Raw genomic sequence first — 26,940 nt, forward strand, 5'->3', positions numbered from 1 at the left:
TCAACCCAGTCATACAGACTAGAGAGTTATCTTGGATATTCTTCACCAGAGCATCGCAGAGAAGACTTGCCGGACCCCAAACACTTTACACCGATAAAACAATGTGACATCAGTCCAATCCCCGATCCAGCCACTTCACCTCAATATGTCCCACAGGTAAATCAACAGGACATCAAATATGAGATTGGCAGCCATCTGACACCAGCTGCTGATACCCAAGAAAAATGTGGCCAAAGGTATTTAAGTACCACACCGCAACCTATGAGCTTTTCCCCTTACACTCCACCTTTCCAGCCAACGCAATTCAACAACGGGAACAGTGACTTTGCTAATCTCGCTAAGTTTCTGGCAAAAAGAGAATTGGTGGCAGATGGTCTGACAAAGTTTACGGACAGAGCAGAGGACTACTGGGCATGGGGAGCTTCTTTCTGTAACGCTATTGAAGGGTTAAGCTTAAAGCCTAGCGAACAGTTAGATTTGCTGACCCGGTGGCTTGGAGAAGAGTCGTCTAAGCATGCCAAACGTATACGCTCTGTCCATCTCAACAATCCAGCACGTCGAGTTTGGAAACGGGCCTACGTCGAGTTTGGAAACGGCTACAAGAATGTTATGGCACCCCAGAGGCTATTGAGAAGTCGCTCCTTGACAGACTTGAACGCTTTCCTAGAGTGTCAAACAAGGACCCCCAGAATCTCAGAGAACTTGGCGACCTGCTTTCTGAAATTGATGCAGCCAAATCAGACGGCTCTTTACCTGGGCTAGTGTACAGGGAGTGCAGAATTATTAGGCAAGTTGTATTTTTGAGGAATAATTTTATTATTGAACAACAACCATGTTCTCAATGAACCCAAAAAACTCATTAATATCAAATCTGAATGTTTTTGGAAATAGTTTTTAGTTTGTTTTTAGTTTTAACTATTTTAGGGGGATATCTGTGTGTGCAGATGACTATTACTGTGCATAATTATTAGGCAACTTAACAAAAAACAAATATATACCCATTTCAATTATTTATTCTTACCAGTGAAACCAATATAACATCTCCACATTCACAAATATACATTTCTGACATTCAAAAACAAAACAAAAACAAATCAGCGACCAATATAGCCACCTTTCTTTGCAAGGACACTCAAAAGCCTGCCATCCATGGATTCTGTCAGTGTTTTGATCTGTTCACCGTCAACATTGCGTGCAGCAGCAACCACATCCTCCCAGACACTGTTCAGAGAGGTGTACTGTTTTCCCTCCTTGTAAATCTCACATTTGATGATGGACCACAGGTTCTCAATGGGGATCAGATCAGGTGAACAAGGTGGCCATGTCATTAGTTTTTCTTCTTTTATACCCTTTCTTGCCAGCCACGCTGTGGAGTACTTGGACGCGTGTGATGGAGCATTGTCCTGCATGAAAATCATGTTTTTCTTGAAGGATGCAGACTTCTTCCTGTACCACTGCTTGAAGAAGGTGTCTTCCAGAAACTGGCAGTAGGACTGGGAGTTGAGCTTGACTCCATCCTCAACCCGAAAAGGCCCCACAAGCTCATCTTTGATGATACCAGTCCAAACCAGTACTCCACCTCCACCTTGCTGGCGTCTGAGTCGGCCTGGAGCCCTCTGCCCTTTACCAATCCAGCCACGGGCCCATCCATCTGGCCCATCAAGACTCACTCTCATTTCATCAGTCCATAAAACCTTAGAAAAATCAGTCTTGAGATATTTCTTGGCCCAGTCTTGACGTTTCAGCTTGTGTGTCTTGTTCAGTGGTGGTCGTCTTTCAGCCTTTCTTACCTTGGCCATGTCTCTGAGTATTGCACACCTTGTGCTTTTGGGCACTCCAGTGATGTTGCAGCTCTGAAATATGGCCAAACTGGTGGCAAGTGGCATCTTGGCAGCTGCACGCTTGACTTTTCTCAGTTCATGGGCAGTTATTTTGCGCCTTGGTTTTTCCACACGCTTCTTGCGACCCTGTTGACTATTTTGAATGAAACGCTTGATTGTTCGATGATCACGCTTCAGAAGCTTTGCAATTTTGAGACTGCTGCATCCCTCTGCAAGATATCTCACTATTTTTGACTTTTCTGAGCCTGTCAAGGCCTTCTTTTGACCCATTTTGCCAAAGGAAAGGAAGTTGCCTAATAATTATGCACACCTGATATAGGGTGTTGATGTCATTAGACCACACCCCTTCTCATTACAGAGATGCACATCACCTAATATGCTTAATTGGTAGTAGGCTTTCGAGCCTATACATCTTGGAGTAAGACAACATGCATGAAGAGGATGATGTGGACAAAATACTCATTTGCCTAATAATTCTGCACTCCCTGTATTTGGACACAACACGTGGCATTGCCCCGATAGTTGATAAGTTGCCAACAAATCTTCAAGACAGGTGGATGTCAGAGGGGACTAAATACAAGCAGAGACATGATGTATATTTCCCTCCATTCTCATTCTTCTGTCGCTTCATACAAGATGAAGCGAAAATGAGAAATGACCCCAGTTTTAAGTCTACTGTATCAGATCCCACATCCTATCCAACAACTCACAACAACCACTGTACAAGATTTGTCAAGTCAAGACCACCTGTTGCCGTCCACAAAACAGAGGTAAACAAAACTCACAAACCAAGCTTAGGCAGCACGAGTGAGTTCACAAACAAACTGTGTCCCATCCACAAGAAACCGCACCCGTTAAAGAAGTGTAGAGGTTTCAGGGAAAAGACACTAGATGAGTGTAAGGCATACCTCAGAGAACACAACATCTGTTTTAGGTGCTGCGATTCCTCAGCTTACCAAGCTAAAGACTGTAAGGAAGAGATCACTTGCCTAGAGTACAACATCAACAAACACGTTGCAGCGCTGCATGCAGGTCCAGCTCCATGGACACAAAACACAAAAGCTCAAAACATTGCCCCAGACCAGGACAGGGAGGAGCATGGTGGGGAGAGTAGCTTAGACTTGGAGACTAGCTCAGCATGCACTCAAGTTTGTGGGGACGTTCCTGCTCCAAAATATTTCAAGCCTACATTTATCCAAAGGGGCATCCAGACAAAAAGGTCAAGGTTTACGCTATCATAGATGACCAGAGCAATAGGTCATTAGCGAAGTCAAATCTTTTCGACACCTTTGGCATCCCAATGAGCAACCTAGCGCCATACACACTTAAGACATGTACAGGGGTTTCCACTACAAATGGCCGCTTAGCTGAGAACCTCTTTATACAGTCTGTTGATGGCCAGTTCAGCTCTCCTCTGCCTTCTTTGCTCGAGTGTGACTCACTCCCAGACAACAAGAATGAAATCCCAACGCAAGAGATTGCTCTAGCCCATCAACACCTCAAACACCTAGCAGATCATATGCAGCCCCTAGACCCTGAGGCTGAGATTATGTTGCTGTTAGGCCGAGACATAATGCAAGTGCACAAAGTGTATGAACGAGTGAATGGACCAGTCAATGCTCCATTTGCCCAGAGACTTGCACTTGGGTGGGTTATTGTAGGTGATGTATGCCTAGGAGGAGCCCATAAGCCAGCCATCATAGGCACATACAGAACGAGTGTTCTAGAGAACGGGCGTCCAAGTCTCCTAACACCCTGTCAAAACAGCTTTCATGTCAAAGAGCAGTCACACAACAAATCCTGGGACACTCACAGTTCATGTCAAATAGGGAAACACATATTCCAGCAAAGTGAAAAGGACGAAGAGGACCAAGCCTTTCTGGAAATTATGGAAAGAGACTTTTACCAAGACGATGCAAATAGCTGGACAGCTCCACTTCCTTTCCGTACACCGAGAACCCGCCTCCCAAACAACAGAAACCAAGCACTCAGCCGCTTACAGTCGTTGCGCCGCACATTAAATAAACGCCCTAAGATGGAGAGACATTTTATGGATTTTATGCAGGGGTTGTTTGACAGGGATCACGCCGAACCAGCACCAGCTCTCGAAGAAGGAGAAGAATGCTGGTATCTGCCCTTCTTTGGCGTTTATCACCCGCAGAAGCCCGGGAATATCAGGGTGGTATTTGACTCAAGTGCTAAGTTTCAGGGAGTGTCCTTAAATGATGTGCTGCTCAAAGTTCCAAATATGAATAACAGTCTGATTGGGGTGCTCATCCGTTTCAGAGAAGAAACGGTGGCTGTCACAGCGGACATACAACAAATGTTCCACTGCTTTCAGGTGCGAGAAGACCACAGGAACTTCCTCCGGTTCCTTTGGTACCGCAACAATGACCCAAGAGAGCCAGTTGTCGAGTACAGAATGAAAGTGCACGTGTTCGGCAACGGCCCTTCCCCAGCGGTGGCAATTTTCGGTCTGAGAAAGGCAGCACACCTGTTCGACACACAGCACTATTCAGAGGCCAAACAGTTTGTTCAAAGACATTTCTATGTCGATGATGGACTCAAATCCCTCCCTACAGAGTCAGAGGCAATTAAGCTCCTCAAAGACACACAGGGGCTGCTCGCTGCGTCCAACCTGAGGCTCCACAAAATAGCTTCAAACAGCCCAAATGTCATGAAAGCATTCTCTACTGTAGACTTGGCAAGCGGGCTCAAGGACATAGATTTCAACACAGAGTTTCCTCCAATGCAGAGAAGCTTAGGAGTGTGTTGGGACATTGAAGGCGACACCTTCACATTCAGAGTCTCTCAAACCGAAAAGCCTTACACGAAAAGAGGTGTTCTGTCCACTATCAACAGCCTTTTTGACCCGCTGGGGTTTGCAGTGCCAGTGAGCATCAAGGGGAGGGCACTGTTGCGGGAGCTGACAAAAGAGACTTGTGGGTGGGATGAGACTCTTCCAGAGGGCATGTTCAAGGAGTGGACAGAATGGAAGAATGCTCTCAAACAACTCGAGCAAATCCGTATCCCGAGGCCATACCTCTCCTTCTCCTTTCTTGGTGCAAAGCACAGAGAAATCTGTGTCTTCTGTGATGCATCAACCCAGGCTATTGCAGCTGTGGCTTACCTGAAGTTAACGAACAAAAATGGTGAGACAGAGTTTGCGTTCATATTCGGGAAAGCCAAATTTGCCCCCAAGCCTGATCTTACCATTCCCAGGCTCGAGCTGTGTGCATCGGTGTTAGCGGTGGAAGTTGGGGAGCTAATCAGAGATGAAATGGACATTCAGATTAGGAACATGCGCTTCTTCTCCGACAGCAAAGTCGTTCTTGGCTATATCTACAATGAGGCAAGAAGATTTCATGTTTTCGTGAACAACCAGGTGCAACGCATCAGACGAGCAACAGTACCAACTCAGTGGGGCTATGTACCCTCGGTGCACAACCCGGCCGATCACGGATCCAGATCTCTACCTGCCGAAAAACTGTTATTCAGCACATGGTTGAAAGGGCCGGAGTTTCCCTTAAAGCCCTTACAGAGCAACTCATCAGATACATTCCAACTTCAAAACCCCGACTCAGACATTGAAGTTCGTCCCTTGATCACTGCCATCATTCAAACATCATGGCCCTGTTTAAAGACTGAAAACTTAGAATCTTTCTCCAGCTGGCAGTCCCTTACCAGGGCAGTTGCACGTTTGGCACACATTGCACGCACCTTTAAGGTAAAGCAATCAGACGGACAATGTAAGGGATGGCATATATGTCATGAACTCACTACCTCAGATTTTGAGCAAGCAAGAGAGACGGTTATAAAAGCAGTCCAACAAGAAAGCTTCCCAGAGGAACTCAAACAAATAGAGTCAGGGAAGGACATCCCAAAGAAAAGCTTAAAGCTTTCTCCCTACCTTGACAAATCAGGCCTCCTGAGGCTTGGCGGACGCCTTCTTCATTCTGACCTTGAGTCCGCAGAAAAACACCCCTTGATGTTCAGGCACCAGGGGCGTCATCTTACAGAGGGTGCTTTAAGATCCGCAGCTTACTGGGTCTTAGGAGGTAAACGCCAGATTAGCAGCCTCATTTACTCATGCGTAGTTTGTCGCAAGCTAAGGGGAGTAACACAGTTCCAAAAAATGTCAGATCTTCCTGCAGAACGTCTTAGTGCTGAGCCTCCATTCTCTTACGAAGGCATAGATGTGTTCGGGCCACGGTCGGTTGCCTCTCGTCGTACTCAAATCAAATCAAATCACTTTTATTGTCACATCACATGTGCAGGTACATTGGTACAGCACATGTGAGTGAAATTCTTGTGTGCGAGCTTCACAAGCAACAGAGTTGTGCAAAATACAATAATGTAAACAAGCAAAATACAAGAATGGCTACATCTGAAACTAATAAATATATGTACAATATATAATAGTATATGCATTTCTGGATGTGTATACTAAATATTTTTCTACGTGTGTGTGTGTGTGTGTGTGTGTGTACACATATTTTACAAATTAAATAGAGTAAACAATAAATAAAATATATAAAATAAAATATACAGAGTGAGACATGTGCAAAACAGTGGCGTTACTGTACAGTACTCGGGGCGGACTTGCCAGCAGCAAACGATGGGCAATGATGTTCACCTGCATGAGCACAAGGGCAGTTCACCTTGAGATCATAGAGGGGATGGACACATCTAGCTTCATTAACGCTCTCCGCAGGTTCCTTTCAGTCAGAGGACCTGCAAAGCAATTGAGATCGGATTGTGGAACTAACTTCACAGGAGCCTCCAGGGAGCTAGGGTTTGACAAAAGGATTCCTTGTGACCCACGTGTTAAATCCTTCCTAAATTATCATGGATGTAGTTGGGTCTTCAACCCTCCCTACTCTTCTCGCATGGGGGGAAGTTGGGAGCGGATGATAGGAGTGGCACGTAAGATATTGGACTCCCAGCTCGCTCAACTTGGTTCCAGGCCCCTCACGCACGATGTCCTGACCACCTTCATGGCAGAGGTGGCTGCCATCATCAACGCATGGCCGCTGGTTCCAGTGTCAAGTGATCCCGATGTCCCGTGCATCCTTACTCCCGCCACACTCCTCACGCAAAAAGTTGGTGCACCTCCAACACCCTTAGGTGACTTCGGGGAGAAGGACCTCTACAGGCAACAGTGGAAAAGAGTTCAGAGTCTGGCCAACTCTTTCTGGCATCGCTGGCGTAAGGAGTACTTATCAACAGTGCAATGCCGCCGCAAGTGGCATTCCACCAAGCCAAACCTGCCGCAGGGGGATGTGGTCCTCCTGAAAGATCCTCTCGTGAAGAGAAATCAGTGGCCCATGGGGGTGATTGCAAAGGTTCATCCTAGTAGTGACGGACTTGTCAGGAAGGTAGAAGTCAAGGTGGTGAAAGTTGGTAAAGCCAAAGTTTACTTTAGGCCAGTCACAGACGTTGTTTTAGCAAAAATTTTATTTTTGACATTCTACCGGAAGTGCTACTTCTCATTACTTCCTGTCTAACGGGAGAAGGACAGTTTGCTACTCCTGTGCCTGCCTATGCTGCCTCTTAATCCAGCACAGTCTGTAAGTTGGCAGTAATGTTGTGTTTTACCGGTGAATGTTTAGCACTAACTGCCATGTGTTGTTTGTGATATTTTGAGAAAGTAAATTCACTCAATGATGTGCTTTATTAGTCATTAGCCTAGACACTAATTAGCGCTAGCTAACTGCTAACGTTAGCTTGTTAGCTTGTTTCGTTCTGCTTTGCTTTGCATAGTAACAGGTCATAGCATCTTCTAATTGTAAGAATGTTTGCTCACATGGGATATTTTGTGTTTGTTTACAGTTTTACCATTCATCCATTCATGTATTTCAACAAAGCCATGCTATGCATCCAATCAAATAAATCCACCAGAAAGGAACAACAGTGTGGTTTTTTTCTACATGGGATGATGGTTGTCTGTCTGCCTAGTTAAGTGCGAGGGCAGACTAAACGTCGTTGACAGGCTTTGACAGCGTCCTTATGTGCCGACACCGGTGTTTTAGCTAGCAAAGTGGTGTGGCTGATGTGGAGTGAAGCCACGTTAATGACAACGTGTACAACCATTGGAGATGTGAGCAGGACAGACGGAACAATTGACGTAAAAAGTGTGGACTTTATACCAGTTTTTAAATTGTGTTGATAGGCCACGTAAAACCAGAGCTATGATAAAAAATAAATGCAATGTTTGTTTTTTTTTTTGGTTTTTTTCGTGAATACTATCGTTGTTTATATTACTGCGGAAAGAAATGGTAAAAACTGCATATTATAAGGAAAATAAAGCACTCTCTACCTGTGAGCAAAAACAAAACCAGCCCCCCACCCCCACCCCCCACCCCCACCCCTCCAGCCTTTCCGATTAGTGGAAGAATGTGCCATGTCGACCAATCAAAAAATGATATGGCAACATGGCATTTTAGGAGTGACAGCGGTGTTTTGAGATGTGAGAGATTTGCGACGTTTAGCGCAAATCTTGTGTAGTTAGTGTGTAGTGTAGTCAATAGTTTTGTTGTGTGTGTCAGAACAATGAGGCGACTCCTGAATGTTACAGGTGTTACAGGAGTGATACATCTGTTGTCAGGCGTGCAGGTATCAGGCTTGTGATGCTCTCCTTTATCTCATAGTGGACAGAAGTTCTTTTTTGGAGTGGCACAAATAATTTGTGCGGCATCAAATTTGATGCAGAACACCTGATTGTTCTGTAAATCAGGTGTAAAAGTCAGAAAAGAAAAAAAAGAAAGTTGTGTTTTCAAAATTGGAGTTCAAGTTATTTTTACTTCCAATAGTGTTAAAATACTACACAAGTCATGAACACGACTTTTTTTTAAAATTTTCATTGTAAGTGGGCTTAAGCAGTTAATTAAAAGTAGTCTAACATAAATGTACATACTGTAATTTGATTATTTTAATAAACCATGTGACATGGATGGATTCGATGCTGGCGTGACCACAGTGCACACGTCTGCTGTTGCTCATAGTGGTCCAAGGGATCACTCATGGAGTTTGTGCGTTCGCTCAGACACATGAAAAATTTGAGGGAACATTGCTCACGACCAGGTTCAGAGACAAATGAGAAGATGCCATTAATGCAAGTCAGTTGGACCAAATGGGTTGAGTCCCCATGTCCTCAAGGCTTGTGCCCCCAGCTTTGCGCAGTCTTTCATAAACTGTTCATGTTGAGTCAGAGTCTGCAGAGAGTCCCAGTGCTGTGGAAAACATCATGCCTCGTCCCTGTACCAAAGATGCCACTTCCCAGTGGCCCTCACACAAGTCGCACTGACTTCCCATGTCGTAAAGACCAGCTCTGACCCATAGTCAGGCCACATCAGGATCCCCTTCTGTTTGCTTACCAGCCCCGCCTCGGAGCTGAGGATGTCATCATCTTCCTTCTCAATCGTGTCTACACCCATCTGGACCAGTCGGCGAGCTCTGTGAGGGTCATGTTTTTTTAAATTTTCGAGTGCATTCAATACCATCAGGCCCTTCTGGGTGATAAGCTGACAGCAATGCAGGTGGATGCCTTTCTTCTGTCCTGGATTGTTGATTACCTGACAGGAATACCACTATATGTGCATCTTCAACATTGTGTGTCTGACAAGGTGATCAACAACACGGTGACACCACAAAGGACCGTCCTCTTCCCTTTCCTCTTCACCCTCTACACCACATAGCAGGAAGAAATCTAAAGTGTAAATGGCTATAGTCTCTGCTCACAATCAGCCAAATGCAGCACAAGTTAACAAAAGGTCTTTCACAGTACAAAAGGATAGTGACACAAAGCATAACACAAAAGGAACCCTAGAGTTTTACAAGGTAAATACACTCAACAAAAATATAAACGCAACACCTTTGTTACTGCTCCCATTCCCCATGGGATGGACGTAGAGACCTAAAATTCATTCCAGATACACAATATAACCATCCCTCCCAAACAGTGGTCACAAATCAGTCCAAATGTGTGGTAGTGGGCACATCTGCCATATTGAGATAATCCATCCCACCTCACAGGTGTGCCACATCAGGATGCTGATCTGACATCATGAGTAGTGCACAGGTGTACCTCAGACTGCCCACAACAAAAGGCCACCCTGGAATGTGCAGTTTTTTGCGCTATTGGGGGTCTGGGGACCCAGAACCGGTCAGTATCTGGTGTGACCACCATTTGCCTCATGCAGTGCAACACATCGTCGCATGGAGTCTATCAGATTGTCAATTGTGGCCTGTGGAATGTTGGTCCACTCCACTTCAATGGCTGTGCGAGGTTGTTGGATATTCGTGGGAACTGGTACACGCTGTCGTATATGCCGGTCAAGCACATCCCGAACATGCTCAATGGGTGACATGTCCGGTGAGTATGCTGGCCATGCAAGAACTGGGACATTCTCAGCTGCCATCTGCCCTGAACAATGTGAACCATGATTCATCCGTGAAGCGCACACCTCTCCAACGTGCCAGACGCCATTGAATGTGAGCATTTGCCCACACAAGTCTGTTACGGCGACGAGCTGGAGTCAGGTCAAGACCCCGATGAGGACGACGGGCATGCAGTTGAGCGTCCCTGAGACGGTTTCTGACAGTTTGTGCAGAAATTGTTTGGTTGTGCAAACCAATTGTTCCAGCAGCTGTCTGGGTGGCTGGTCTCAGACGATCTTGGAGGTGAACCTGCTGGATGTGGAGGTCCTGGGCTGGTGTGGTTACACGAGGTCTGCGGTTGTGAGGCCGGTTGGATGTGCTGCCATATTCTCTGAAACGCCTGTGGAGACGGCTTATGGTTGAGAAATGAACATTCAATGCACGGGCGACAGATCTGGTTGACATTCCTGCTGTCAGCATGGCAATTGCACGCTCCCTCATTGCTTGTGGCATCTGTGGCATTTTGCTGTGAGACAAAACTGCACATTCCAGGGTGGCCTTTTGTTGTGGGCAGTCTGAGGTACACCTGTGCACTACTCATGATGTCAGATCAGCATCCTGATGTGGCACACCTGTGAGGTGGGATGGATTATCTCAATATAGCAGATGTGCCCACTACCACACATTTGGACTGATTTGTGACCACTGTTTGGGAGGGATGGTTATATTGTGTATCTGGAATGAATTTTAGGTCTCTACGTCCATCCCATGGGGAATGGGAGCAGTAACAAAGGTGTTGCGTTTACATTTTTAAAGATATGCAGGTTATCTTTCTGTGGCCAAGTCAGTCACCTGATCAACTGAGTGAAGCATGCTTTTCAGTTGTTGAACAGAAAACTGAAGTAAAGCCTAGCTAAGCATTTCAGAGAAGGCAACACAGCATTTGCAGTTAAAATGCCTTAAGCCTAGAACCCATGGATATCACCAAAGGATTTTCATCCAAGTGAATAATAACTCAGATGCCAAAATATTAAACAACATAAGTTTAAAAGACAAAACACTGGATTTGTCCCATGGCCAGGGACAAATGTTGCATGAAGGTAGAATAAATTCATACCTGGCACTGATACATATTTTTTTGGTCCAGTCACAAGTGGACAGGTGTGGATGTACAAGGGATCCAATAACCATTTGCGAGATTAAGTAGGCAGGTCCCAAGTTAAACTAATCTTAACTTTGAAGTGAACAACTGACGTGATTAGAAATGGAAATGGATGGCAACAGTTAATTAACATATGTCAGTGTGGGAAATACATGAGAGGACAACTATGCAAGCAACTATACCCCATATGTGACACTGTATTTCAAATAAAGTGAGGCACAAAAACTAAACTGATGTGGAAGTGCCAAAACGTTTAGTCCCTCTAATGGCCACTTTGGGCTGATCCCAAGAATGAGTCGATCTATTCGATATATTCCCTCATGCTAAAGCATTAAAAGCTTTTTCCAAAGCCTGGTACAATAAACAGTTTTGACCTCTATCCATAGATTCCCCCTTCATAACAGCTGTATAGTAGGTAAATTTATTACATACAAAAGACATGCTGTGGAAGAGAGCCAGAGATGAATGATAATTAATAATTCTATGCAGAGAGGTCTATAAACACATACTGAGTGACTGAAGGTGACTAAAGTAGAAATACTCAATGCATCATGGGAATCCCCCAGCAGCCTACACCTATTGCAGCATAACTAAGGGGCGATTCAGGGTCACTTGATCCAGCCCTAAGTATATGCTTTAGCAAAAAGGAAAGTCTGAAGCCTAATCTTAAAAGTTGAGGTAGTGTCTGTCTCCTGAATCCAAACTGGAAGCTGGTTCCATAGAAGATGGCCTGAAAACTGAAGGCTCTGCCTCCCATTCTACTTTTAAATACTCTAGGGACAACAAGTAAGCCTGCAGTGTGAGAGCGAAGTGCTCTAATGGGTTGATATGGTACTACCCACATAGCAATATTGGTATGGCCCGAATCTGGCCCACACAATGTGCTTACACATGGCCCACATACCGGAAACAACGAAGGCCCTGTGGTGGCCCAGATCGGGTTGCTAGAGGTGGCCAAGACATGGGCCAGCACAAGGCCAGCTACAGACACACTGGTGGCCCTGTGCTGGCCCAGAACAGTTTCAGCTCTGGCCCCAGATGTTAGTCTAATGTGTACCTTAATCAAGCCATGTAATAACAACATGTGCTGAATTTAGTACAGATTAAAAATGTCTCAACAAAGGTAATGCAGCAAATTTATTTTGAATTGAATAATTTATAATTAACAATATATCAAAATATTCTGCTGGAACATAATAGTGCAAAAGTAATATGACAAAGCTCTTTCTTATATAACTGATTCTTATATAGCACTTTTTTTTTTACTCTCACACTCACTTTCTCTAAACTGAGTGCTTACTAAGTACATTCACAGAGCAACTTGGTTTGGTATCTTGCTCAAGGATACTTGACATGCAAACTGGAGGTGCCACGGATAGAACCACTAACCTTCCAATCAGTAGGTGAGCTGCTCTAGCTCCTGAGCTATAGCCACTGGCAAACATGAGTAAACCTTCACAAGGTACAGTTCAGGGGAACCCAGCCAGCATCACGCCTCGTCAGCTGGGGGTCCTGGAGGACCCATCCAGCACATTGTTGTGTCCACTGACGGCTCTGGGGAGCCCATTCAGCCACCACTTGCATCACCACCTGCAACTTCCACACCGTCGCCTGCAGCGTCTGGTCCCACAGCTGCCACGCTGCCGTCTGGTCCCACCCCCTCTGGTCCCACCCTGTCTGGTCCTGGGGTTGCTACACCGCCGTCAGATCCAACTCGGCCTGTACCACCTCGCCTTCGCCGGCCGCTCTCCATGCCCCTACCTGGACGTCATTATCGTTAAGGGCGGCTTCCTGAACGAGTTTGTCGCCGCCGCTGGCTTTGTGGCCAGCCCCCAGACCTGCTCTGTCGCCGCCACTGCCTTCCGCATGGCCGGCCTCCGGACCTGTTCTGTCGCCACCGCTGGCTTTGCGGTTGGCCTCCTGACCTGCTCTGTTGCCGCCACTGCCTTCCGCGTGGCCGGCCTGCTGATTTGCTTCGCCGGCCGGCCCCCTGAACTGTTTTGGCTCTTGTGCTGTCACCCTGCTGTCATGTTAGATCTAGTTTGGTTTTGTTTTGATCTGTTTTCCTGTGTTTCTGAACTTATGCTCCTTATCTTTTGGTTGTTTTGAAATTTAAATGCCAGTCCTTACTTTCAAAATTCTTTTCCATGGTTTCTACCTTATAGCAATACATATTATTTAGCGGATGAATGCATCAAAATACTCCAAAAGGCAGCAACAGCACAAACATCGTGGACCCAGATAAAACTGAGGTTATTGTACTCATCTCTAAAAATCATAGAAATATGTTATCTCTAAAATTAGAAATATTCTGTCTTAAAGCTGAAAGACTAGTTCATATATTATTACTTCTAGGCTGGATTACTGTAATTCATTATTATCAGGATGTCCTTAAAACTCCCTGAAAAGCCTTCAGTTAATCCAAAATACTGCAGCAAGAGTACGAATAAGAATAAGAATAACCTTATACCCACATAGCACGCAGGTCTGACCCAGATCTGGTGTCAAGCCAGCACTGCTGGCTGACTTCTGGCATGGTAAGTGGTACATCATCCAGATATGGGCCAGGCCTGGCACAGATGGCACTGTTTATGTGATGGCATGCCATATCTGGCTCAATTGTGGTTTGGTTTATGTGGCCCAGGCTCATAGAAAACGGGTCTGGCCCGGATCTGGCATTGAGCTGGCACTTCTGACTGACTGGTGTCATGGCAGGGTTTATGTCAACCAGATGTGGGCCAGGACTGGCAATGATGGTACTATTTATGTTGCTATTTTGTTGCTATATTTGTTTTAGTTTGAAGGCCCTAATGCCGTGTTGTAATACTATACTGCTCTACAAAGTACTGACTCAGGGGGCTGAATAATTATGCACACCCCACTTTTCAGTTGTTTATTTGTAAAAAAATGTTTGGAATCATGTATGATATCCATTCCACTTCTACACCACTTTGTATTGGTCTTTCACGTGGAATTCCAATAACATTGATTCATGTTTGTGGCTGTAATGTGACAAAATGTGGGAAAGTTCAAGGGGGCCAAATACTTTTGCAAGCCACTGTAGTTGTGATGGTGGCTGAGTAGCTGACAGGACTGAAGACGGACAAGCATTTTCAGTCACGGGTCGTCTTCAAAGAAAACAGAATGATAGGCAGACGACATCCAAAGAAGAGACTTGTAATGTCCCTCCAATAGTCTGGAGAGCTATTCTTGCAGATTACTAAAAAAAAACCTGTAAGATCATTTGCCTCAGAGAGTTCAGGCTTGTGTTGAAGGGTAAGTGTTTTCATCCCAAATACTGAATTTTAGAATAATACACAAACTATGTTTTTGCCTTTATCAAATTCCGTTCTTTTGAATTCTTTTACCGACTGAGAAAGACTTCTGACTCAGAGTGGTCAAGCTCAAAAAATCATCTTTATTGTACATTTCCGGAAATGGAGAACCGTAGAGACGAGCACGCACCCACAGCTCTAAAAGCATTGCAAACGAAAATGGGTATATATAGTTCTGCTATACGTCACACGCAGTTTCGATCTGGAGTGCACTCTGCTTAGTTTCACTTTGTCTGCCACGCTTCCTGTTCTCTGCACAAGGCGTGCAGTCTCCTGTCAGTTCTCTGTGACTTTTGGCACACATTCTAACTCACAGGGGTGTTTTCCTACACTGGCCTCTATAAAACAATATAAACAGAAAATAAGCATTAAGAATATATATTTATTTCGTAACACCTTCTAAACCATATTTTTATTTAAATTTTCGCATCTCAGTAAATTGCCATATCTACGGTGGGGCAAAAAAGTATTTAGTCAGCCACGATTGTGCAAGTTCCCCCACTTAAAATGATGACAGAGGTCAGTAATTTGCACCAGAGGTACACTTCAACTGTGAGAGACAGAATGTGAAAAAAAAATCCATGAATTCACATGGTAGGATTTGTAAAGAATTTATTCGTAAATTAGGGTGGAAAATAAGTATTTGGTCACCTCAAACAAGGAAAATCTCTGGCTCTCACAGACCTGTAACGTCTTCTGTAAGAAGCTTTTCTGTCCCCCACTCGTTACCTGTATGAATGGCACCTGTTTGAACTCATCATCTGTATAAAAGACACCTGTCCACAGCCTCAAACAGTCAGACTCCAAACGCCGCCATGGCCAAGACCAAAGAGCTTTCGAAGGACACCAGGAAAAGTATTGTAGACCTGCACCAGACTGGGAAGAGTGAATCTACAATAGGCAAGCAGCTTGGTGTGAAAAAATCAACTGTGGGAGCAATCATCAGAAAATGGAAGACATACAAGACCACTGATAATCTCCCTCGATCTGGGGCTCCACGCAAGATCTCATCCCGTGGGGTCAAAATGATCATGAGAACGGTGAGCAAAGATCCAAGAACCACACGGGGAGCCCTGGTGAATGACCTGCAGAGAGCTGGGACCAAAGTAACAAAGGTCACCAACACACTACAACGGCAGGGAATCAAATCCCGCAGTGCCAGACGTGTTCCGCTGCTGAAGCCAGTGCATGTCCAGGCCCGTCTGAAGTTTGCCAGAGAGCACATGAATGATACAGCAGAGGATTGGGAGAATGTCATGTGGCCAGATGAAACCAAAGTAGAACTTTTTGGTATAAACTCAACTCGTCGTGTTTGGAGGAAGAAGAATACTGAGTTGCATCCCAAGAACACCATACCTACTGTGAAGCATGGGGGTGGAAACATCATGCTATGGGGCTTTTTTTCTGCCAAGGGGACAGGACGACTGATCCGTGTTAAGGACAGAATGAATGGGGCCATGTATCGTGAGATTTTGAGCCAAAACCTCCTTCCATCAGTGAGAACTTTGAAGATGAAACGAGGCTGGGTCTTCCAACATGACAATGATCCAAAACACACCGCCCGGGCAACAAAGGAGTGGCTCCGTAAGAAGCATTTGAAAGTCCTGGAGTGGCCTAGCCAGTCTCCAGACCTCAACCCCATAGAAAATCTGTGGCGGGAGTTGAAAGTCCGTGTTGCTCGGCGACAGCCCCAAAACATCACTGCTCTCGAGAAGATCTGCATGGAGGAATGGGCCAAGATACCAGCTACTGTGTGTGCAAACCTGGTAAAGACGTATAGTAAACGTTTGACCTCTGTTATTGCCAACAAAGGTTATGTTACAAAGTATTGAGTTGTATTTTTGTTATTGACCAAATACTTATTTTCCACCCTAATTTACGAATAAATTCTTTACAAATCCTACCATGTGGATTCATGGATTTTTTTTTCACATTCTGTCTCTCACAGTTGAAGTGTACCTCTGGTGCAAATTACTGACCTCTGTCATCATTTTAAGTGGGGGAACTTGCACAATCGGTGGCTGACTAAATACTTTTTTGCCCCACTGTATTTCCTAGTTTCATAGAAAAACATCCCGTTAGACCTGAGCAATTCTTTTCTTGCCAACTGTGAAATTAAATATTTAGCCAACATGAGATCAATGTTAACATTAGCTTAGCTGCCAAAAGGAGAGACTGAGGACACCAGCATCAGACTGATATGTAGTGTCAGACTGACAGGGTGACAGAGTTGTCTGATTGCTACACTGTAAAAAAAAAACAAACGTTGCGAAAACTTAAAAACTCAAGGCAACCCACTGCATTTATGTTTTTAGGTTCTGATGGATAACTTATAATTTCAAGTTTAGAAGCAAAGTTGATTCAGCTAATGTTTTCGTGTTTACAAAATTAATAATTGTGCTTTTTCTTAACTCATATTTTATTGTTTTGCCAACGCATTTCCTAAAGTTTACACAAGGTATTAGTTTTAGTTTTGGCGACGTATTTCCTAAGGTTTACAAAAGGTATTAGTTTTAGTTTTGGCAATGTATTTCCTAACGTTTACACAACATTTTTTTTTAGTTTTGCCAATCGATTTCCTAAAGTTTAGAAAAAGTATCTTTTATAGTTTCCATGAGGTGCTCCCTGTTGTACCAATGAATGTTTACAGAGTTGATTTTCAAATAACTTTGTGTTCAAACACAACTGCACCACTGACAATGTTGACTTTTGAGATCAGCCATCTTTAACATACTGACAACATTCAGCCACAAATAAAGTCCTTCCAAAAACACAAAAAAGTCAAATTTTTGTAACAAATGTTACTCATTCAATTTTAAAGGTGTGGTATTGTCATGCAGAATATCAAACCTATCTTGATAGATAGTCACTAACAAACAGATTCAAAACATCAGATGGCAGGATGTGAACGACTTCTATCTGGTTTACATACAGCAAACAACTTTCAAACACATTTTTCCACCACTTGTCTTTTAATAGTAATGGTATCAACATTAATTTCCTCTGAAGTTCAGTATTGCGCCACATTTGTTATAAAACTAGTACAAATGTACCTAAAACCAGATTATAAAAATTGTTTAAAACAGTTCAAGTTAGAATAAACACTTTCAACATTTTATAAAAACTTGTTATACATGAAATCTGCAATCAGTCATGCAAGCTACATTAAGTAAAGTTAGAACAGAAGAGATTGATTCAGAACTTTCTGAACCTTACCATTTTCTTAAAGCCAGAAATTAACTTTTTTCAGAGCAACGAAACCCAAAAACTGTAAATCAAAGCAAATTGCTGCATTCTGTTTTACACAAGTTGCATTTGAGTTGAACATGTTGTCAAATAGGTTAGACTTTGGTTAAGAGCTTTGTTTTGAAGCTTCTTATTCTCTGGGAACAGGTAGATGTCAACTCCATAAAAATGTGTTGCACAGCTTCAAATGTGTACTTGAGTTCTTTGGGAAACTCCATGTTGAGCCCATAAAGTAGGTCAAACAGGTAGGCAAAGGCAGTGGGAAGGTCTGGCAGATCATCAAGAAAAATGTCCTCTTCCAAAACAATGGCAGTGTTGACCACTGTGGACTGCGAGTTGGGTCCCATGTAGTCCTCCAGAACAGTGAGGATGCCCACCGTAACACCTCGGGTTGCCCTCTCAACTGGATCTGTATCCTATGCAAAATAAAAAAAACAACAGTACATATAAGTCTCTGAAAACCAAATCCGAAGATTGAGTAGATTTTCATGCTCACCAGACATGTTAAGAAGAGTTTGGTCTCGTCGTCGCGAACAAATATCTGTAACCCTTCCAAACTGATGGTTCGTCGATGCTCGACTATGTTTGAGACCTAAAACAAGGAAATCAAATAAGACTCAGTCTCATTTATAAACCTACCATTTTGTTTTTAAAACACATTAAGTTTTGTTGCTAAAAATACAGCCTTAAGAAATAAGATGTTGAAATTAGTTATTGCAGATAATTGCTCATGGTTTTGTCAGGTTTTTTTTTTTAAAGTAATTTTGATGTGCAAGAAATGTAGCACACTTATTACAACATGTATAACAAAAAGTTCCATGAGTGGGATGAGAGTTCAACTGTCTGTCATGACCTGCCATCTGCCAAAGTGAGTAAGTGTCGAGGGCAGTCATGAAGGTCCCCATGAGATCCTTGGTGGTAATGTGTGAGAATTCCGCACAAATCTACAAAGTAAAAAAAAAAAAAATTAGAAGAAAACTTTTAAAGGTACATTATATAAAAATGACATTGTTTTCAAATTTGGTTAAAACAGCTTAATTTCAAAACATTTAGTTAGTCTCAGTTGATCTATTTGTCAGGTCTTGATTGGATTTTTTTTCCCCTTTTAGTGGATAGGTGGTACAAATTATAACTGACGCATTAAAAAAAAAGAAGAAAAATCTGATCGGCAGATTTTACATTAAGTGTATAGAATACCTAATCAAATGCTGATTAGACAAAATAATGGTTTCAACTGTTACAGGATACATTGAAGAAAAGAAATAAATCAGTAAATTGTATTTTAAATTCATTGCAAAATTTTCATTAATTTTATAGCTATGTAAGAATGAAGTAAGAATAACATCCTGTGGTCAAATTTGGATACTTTCATAACACGCAAGTGACTTTCTCAATCCTGTTCTGTGAGTTTCATGGCACTCACAGTTGGGAAGCTCATCTATAACCAGAAGGATGCTGGTTTTGTCCCCCAGCTCTCTCTGTCCTGGTCGTTGTGTCCTTGGGCAAGACCCTTTACCCTACCACCTACTGGTGTTGGCCAGAGGGGCCAATGGTGTGATATGGCAGCGTCGCTTCTGTCAGTCTACCCCAGGGCAGCTGTGGCTATAACTGTGGTTTCCCTGCACCGATGTGTGAATGTGAGAGTGAGTAAGTAGTGGAATTGTAAAGCGCTTTGGGTGCCCAGCAAAGAGCGAAATAAATGCAATCCATTATTATACACGGTAAGTTGACAAGTAAATAGATTTCACTTCAATCGAGTTGTTGGTAATACCAAAATTAGCTTCATATTTTTAGAGCCAACTATTTTTTTATATTTTACCATTAGCATTGTTAGCTCAACGGTAGCCTTCAACCTTTTCTACAAGATATTGGAGTGATACAGACAGATATTTCTCAAGGGCACAAGAAATGGCGCTCACGTTCATTTACTCACCCAGACAAGTTTCGAGGCATTTGGAGTTGTTCAAAAGAAATTTAATATCATATAAAATCAACTTTTTGGAGCTTTTAAACACATTTTAATGTTATTTCCTTAGATTAAAAACCCTCCACAGTGGTTTTTGGCTTAATTCAGGCATTTCTTAGTTGTCTCAGTGAATCCTTTCCCCATAACTGTGGCTCAGCTCTCTCCTGCAAAACGACTGACTCGTAACATTGGGATTAAAATTTCTTTCTAACAACTCCAAATGCCTTGAAATTTGTCTGGGTGAGTAAATGAACGTTTTCCATTCTAGAAATAAGACCACACTGAAAGAAAAAAAAATGGAAGTTTTCCTTTAAATATTTAAGAGATTATCTAACCTGTTCTTTCAAGAGAGCTGGCCATCTGAGCTGCATTTCCTTGACCAAGGGCTGCATCTCCACAACTTCTTTCCTCCTGAGAGAGAATGTGATGTCCATCTTTTGGGTGATGAGTGCCATGTTCTTATCCCTCTTCTTCATTTCATCTTTCAAAATGCATCTTTCATTTTCAAGAGACTCATCATTGTAGTTTTCTGGGGCATCAGAGATAAAGTTGACTTCACCTCGCTTTGGTTTCTTTAAGGAAAATCTATTTGTGCCACTGTCATCTTCTTCCCCTCTTCTTTTTCGATTGACTGCAACTTCACTACGTTCAGCTTGACTTAGCTTGGAACGGTAGTTGCCAAGCTTGAACTTAATGCTTGTTGCCCAACCATCATATCCTGTGCCATTGCCGGGCTCTTTGAGGCAGGGATGTTTTGAAACTAGCTCCTGGGCAGCAGACGTTATTTCATTCTTGTCAGGGTAGGCTTTGATTGCAAACATTTCTTGTGCCAGCTTGTTTAGAACTTCCATCTTGATGTCTCTTGTTACACTTAAATTTGACTCTGCTTTCTCATATACCTCGTTGCCCTTGCAAAGTTTTAACTCTACATCATAGGAAAGGTTGGGATAGGAAATGGATTTGGCCACTGTGAAGTGCTACGCATGTAGGTCTGGGTGGATGAGGATGGGCTGAAAGAAGATGCTGAACTCACACTGGCTGTATCAATAGATGAGATGGCGCTATGATCAGATGGAGTCTGTGGTGGCGAGGCTGATGCATTTTCCTCGCAAATGAGGTGCAACACTGCCCGTCCAGCAGGTAGCTCATTAATATCCATCAGGTTACAAAGTGCATATTGTATTGCAAAGTCACCTTCAAGTCCAAGCTTTGCTTGTAGTTCATCTTGAAGCTGCTTCACAGATTCTGGAACAGTGGACAGTTGGATTTTTCTGATAAGTTTTGGACTGACATGGACTGGCAGTAACAGGGCCTGTGGAGACAAACCAAAAAAAGGGCGCAATTCTAAATAATTAACGAATTCAAAGTAATCAACTGAAAACTATTTAAGAATAATACATACCATCACTTTCAATGCAGGAGGCACGTAACAGGTGTCACCATCAGTTGTCCAGCTACGCAGTATTCAGCTAAAGGGTGGTAATCATTCAAATCTTCTGGGTAAAGTATTTCCAGATCTTTGTAGCTGCTGTCAAGCCGATATGATCTGTAATGTTCCATAAACCAAGAGGAGAGCTTTGTAGCAACAAATGACACTTTCCCAAAATCAGTTATTTATTGCAGATTTATCAGGGGAGCTACTTTCACTAGGACATGCATTTGCATGAGAAATCAGTCTAATACAGTTTTTTATATCTTTTGAGTTTTTGTGCTTTCTGCTTGTGTGTGACGTAAAGGTTGATAAATTGTTGGTAACATAGTCACATTTTTGGGAAGGCCAGGATACAGTCTGATGGGTTTTTAAGTGCCTTAAAATATGTGAAATAAATGTATGCTGTGAACAGTTTTCCTTAAATTAACAAAAATCACAAAAAAATGTTGAGATCGCCTTCCTTTTCTTAGCCCTGTTGTGTGATCTGCTGAGGTGAGACTTCAATGCCCTTCGTGTCCTAAACGAACAGACTCAGTCACTGTAAACACAGGGCAAATGAAATCCTCTTTGTCGTAGCTGGTGATGTCTTAAGAGTACTTCTTGGCTTGAACAGACAAAAGAGCAGAACTGGCACTGCATACAAAAACTATAATGAGAAGAGAGGAGAGGACAGTGTCAACAATTCAAAAGAAACCTGAATTAATCTCAAATTACCAAAGTTACATTACCTGATTATGTGTTTGGGGGCGGCGGGAGGCACTCCTGTTCTGATTCCTCTCCTTACCAACTCTTCGTCAGTCCCTCACAAATCAGGACAAGTAGTGGTCTGGAGTTGGCTTTTAATTCTCTAAATAAATAAAAATAGCAATTAGTTTTAAAATAAAATACCAGCTTCCTGACATTACTTAAGAATTTTTTTCTCCTGTCCTAATTGTTTTCACTAAAGTGAGCTGATTCTGCCTTGTAAAATGCCATGTAAAACAGTGTAAAACAAATAATTTACAAGATATACATTACATCAAATGTTTAATTTATTTAATTTATTATTAACAAATTGTATTCTACATGGAATGCACCAACAGTGTACTGGGATGTATTATGTATGCCAAGGATAATTGTGTGCGATTGGTTTTACAACTTAGAATGACAAACATTGGATTGAAAGTATGAGTGGGATAAAACTCCTGAAGCATCTGTTTAAATTATCAGTGCATTTATTAATGATGCTCCATAAATAAACCAAAACAATGTTTTGTGCATAACAAAAAGCTCACAATTGTGCAGTCAAAATGTAAACTAAAAGATGTTCTGCGAGGCTCCTCGGTAGCCGTAATAATCCAACAATCAATCAAGCAGTGCAGCTTCATAGCTTAGCAAAGTCGTACCAAAACATTTTTGACAGATTTTTTTAAGCTGTGTACCACATAAAATTGGTTCGCGGTCAGTAAGCACAACCAGAATTCATACATAAGGCGCACTGTTTATTTTTGAGAAAATCGAAAGGATTTTAGGCCGTGCGTCAAGGCGTTAGCCCGGTTAGCTCGTTAGAGCCGCCCAGCTCCACGCGCGCAGTGACCCGCGGTAACTAGTTAACGGAGATTTGCAGTTATGGCATTAACTTTACACTGACAGCACTAAAATAGTAATCTTCAAATGTTTTCTTTTTACCGACCAGATCCTCTTTGATAGCTGCCGTGTCCATCTTGTTGCCTGCAGGTGAAGCGATGGGGGAGGGGGAGTTGTGTTCAGTGAAGGAGAGGCGAGGCTGAGTAACGTTACGTAGAGAGAAAAGTGGACGAAAGAGAGGCAAACTTGCGGCTCCACAAGTATAATTATAATGTAACATAGACTATATCTGTCATGGTGAATAGGATTAAAGGACTCAGGTGCGAGACTCCTTGCAGAATGACAGTGGATTTATTTACAGTGAAAAGGTGAGTTAACAGTTCGAGTCTATAATCCAAAAAAAAGGCAGTGCAGTGATACGGCGACCTCTCCTCACGGTGACAGTGCAGTAATAATCCACAACAACTCCTGGTGCCGGCTCCTCCTCCAATCCTTGAACCCTGGAGGCAGATGAGAAAAAACACACACGCTCAATAACGAAAACGTCCTCTCCTTCACAAACCGGGTATGCTAATCATGACTACGCTACCCGGTTTAGTTCAACGTTCCAGCGTTGGTTGTGACTCAACCGCCCCGTTAAATAGGTCTGCGCTGGCAAGGTAATTCTGCACAGGTGCGATGATTCTAGCTTAGGACACTCCCCTCCGGTCAACTGCCGTTCCGTGCCACGGCTTCCGGAAGTACATGTTCCAGCAGAAAAACACATGCCCAGGATGGAGAGGAGAACACGACACAGTACACACAAACACCACAACAAATTGGCAAGACGATCAGTGAGGACCGTCTAGCCATGACAATATCGATATAAACGATATTGTTACATCTCATATCTCGTATAAAAATATATCAATATATTTAGAAACTCGATATGTCGCCCAGTCCTAATCACTTGTTCATCTGTTTTGTTCCAGCTTCATTACTGGATGCATAGTTCTAATGCATCTGTGTTTTTTAAGTTATTTAAAGCCTGTTTGATATGACTCTTGCAGACTCTAGTAGTTCGTATTTAAAATACCCCCATATTTACTGCTCTGTAGCTGCTTCTCTGATCTCCCTCTCCCTCCTGTTTGTGTGTTTGGTGGAGCTCGCTGGCCGTGAGGACTCCACCACCCCGTTCACACAGAAACTAAAGCACACATTTTATTGGCTAAAAGTGATTCGAACAAATTAGACGACATGGCAGCGGGCGCCCCCGAAATTTATTTTTAAATAGCAGCGGGGGGGTTGCAGCCGTTGGTCATGAGCGAGATAGCCTATTTTGTTTCATTCGGTGGTATGGCAGCCACAGACTGCACTTCATGAAATACACATAGGGGGTGTCGCAGAGGCTTGTCAGATATGAGCTCGCCTCTTTAGTAGCGTCGGATTTTCATTGTTTTGTGACATGGCACGTAGTTTGTGACATGGAATCTTAAATGATATAGTAAACACATACCCATAAGCCACAAGGCTTCTTAGCCTAGAAAGTAATGCTATGCTAAGTTTCAGAAAAATACGAAGAATTTCAGTTGTGATATTTCTAAAAGACAAATTGAGACTGTTCAAACATATACTGTCTGATATAATAAAGGAAACATTACTTGCCTTTAGAAAGTTGAGATGAACGATCTATCCAGCTCCTGGTATAAAAAGCCTCACGTTCTCATTAAGGCAGACGGCCAGGTGGCTTTCAGTCCTTGCAAAAACGCAAAGTAGACCCCGTAGTATCCAAAAATATGACATGTGCATGCGTGCTCAGGCACAGAAATGCGCCAACAGCTTCAACTCATGTAAAATTTGAATTCATTCATTTTGCCAGCAATAAATTTCATCTGAGAACAACTTTTGCTCCAAAACGTTAAAGGATTAGTTGAAACTCTTAATGTATTTGAGTTTATGGGGCAACTCAACTTTTATTGTTAAATTGTGAAAGAAATGACTGTAAGCTCAACAATTGCAAGTTTGATTTTTTACAGTGTAGAGATAATCTGTGGGAAATGTAATGATAGCAGTTGGCTTACAGATTATGAAAGCAGATGCAACATTACTGAATAGAGGTTATGCTACCATCAATATTCATAATTAACATAATGTCACTTTTTTCATTTTATGTTGAGTTTTGGCACAATGACAATTTCTCAAAACTAAATTGAATAAAGACTAGAATGAGAAAGGGCCTTCAGTGTAGTTCTACTTATATGCAATTTAGTTGGGGTGTATAGATGAATTGACAAAATATAACAATAGTATTTCAACCTGTCAGTACTACTTTTAAAAATGACTATATTTATTGTTGTGATCCTGACAACAAAGGTTCTTTATTTTTGTCCTTGAGATGCCACCATCACTTATGCCACCCTAATATTACATATCATTACAAGAGCCTTCTATTATACCATTTGTCCTTGGTCTGTATAACCACACATGCATCTTCCTGTATAAGCATTGAGATATACTATTTTTGTTTCACGTGTGCCTATGTGCTTACCTCTAGTATTCTATGTGTGTATTTAGAATGGACCCCAGTCCACTTAGCAGCTAACAATCTAGGTTAAAGATCTCTGGCGCTGTGGATCGATCTGTCCCTCTGCCTGCCTTTAATACTTGATGAGAAAAGCTGTTTGATGAATGTGAGCCACCCTGCTCCCTGTGCGACCTATTAACACTGCTTTACATTCATCTATAGGGCTGTGGGACACACACCTTCATCATAACTTTAGGGTGGCTGTAGCTTAGGTGGCAGAGCAGGTCAGCCACTAATCAAAAGGTCGGTGGTTCGATCCCAGGCTGCCTCCTGGCTGCATGCCAAATATCCTTGGGCAAGATACTAACCCCGTGTTTGCCTACTGGTGGTGGTCAGAGGGCCCGGTGGCGCCAGTGTCCGGCAGCCTCGCCTCTGTCAGTGCGCCCCAGGGCAGCTGTGGCTACAATGTAGCTTGCCATCGCCTGTGTGTGAATGGGTGAATGACTGAATGTAGTGTGAAGCGCTTTGGGGTCCTTAGGGACTAGAAAAGCGCTACTAGAAAAGGCCATTTACCATTTACCATAACTTTGAATATCTCAGAGATTATGTAAATTTCATTGGCTTAAAAGTCTCTTCCTGTGGTCTGAATTTGTAGGGCTGCACTGAAGTGCTTTCATAATTCCAGACTGGTCAAAGTCTAAATTTGAACAATTTTACAGGAACAGGGAAGGAAGCAACAGCAGGCTTTATCAAGAATGGGAAAAGCATGAAAAAACAATACTGAAGATAAAAAATAAATTAAATAAAAATTCCTTTGGCTGTCTATGTTCGTCATTCGGCTGCACTCTGTGTTTCAGCAGACTACAGAGTGAGTCTCAACGGAGCCCGCTCTTCAGCAGATGTCCAAGTTGTCACGGTTCATTTTTTCATAATTGGTAGTTCAACCTCAGGGGAACAGCTACATAAAGCGAGTGAGGGCACAGGGCTAGAGAAGCGTAAGACAAGAGAGGGCAAACTGAGGAAAGGAGGGGTGGATGAACAGAGAAACAAATGGAGGGGGGGTTAGAGACGAGAAGAGAGAAAGGAGCCTTCAGCCAATATTTTAACAGGGCTGGCCTGGCGTTTAGATGGCCGGGTATCAGAGCAGATGGTTTAAACATTCACGGTGGGTACCATATTAGCAAGCAACAAGCATAGCACACTGAGGCTGAAAGCACTGCAAAGTGTTCTCTGCCATGACATATGAGTTACTGGGTTTAATAGATTGATACAGTGGTGACCATCCTTTCTACAGGAGTAATGGTGAGTGTCAAAGTGTGTTTTCTGTGGAGACTACCTTTAATCTCCAGCTTTGCTTTCTGAGTTGTTAAGATCACTTTTTACCAGGTGTGAAAACAATACAGCGCTGTACAGTTATTTGGTCAAAATAAACTTGTCATAAAAGCATAAAATAAATGTGTTCACTATAGCTAAAGCTAAGTTTAGATAACAAATTGACATAGACACTGGA

The 26,940-nt window shown here is 42.8% G+C and overlaps 1 long non-coding RNA gene across 1 annotated transcript; it reads right to left on the reverse strand.

The window, feature by feature from the left end:
* Window positions 1–17,919: 17,919 nt before the first annotated feature.
* Window positions 17,920–19,054, reverse strand: LOC309690246. Its single transcript, XR_014271678.1, has 3 exons — window positions 18,817–19,054; window positions 18,460–18,555; window positions 17,920–18,379 (listed from the first exon to the last, which is right to left on the reverse strand). It is a non-coding gene; the product is annotated as an uncharacterized lncRNA (long non-coding RNA).
* Window positions 19,055–26,940: the final 7,886 nt, after the last annotated feature.

This window comes from Aulonocara stuartgranti, assembly GCF_965226115.1.
Source record: "Aulonocara stuartgranti genome assembly, chromosome: 2".
Taxonomy (NCBI): domain Eukaryota; kingdom Metazoa; phylum Chordata; class Actinopteri; order Cichliformes; family Cichlidae; genus Aulonocara; species Aulonocara stuartgranti.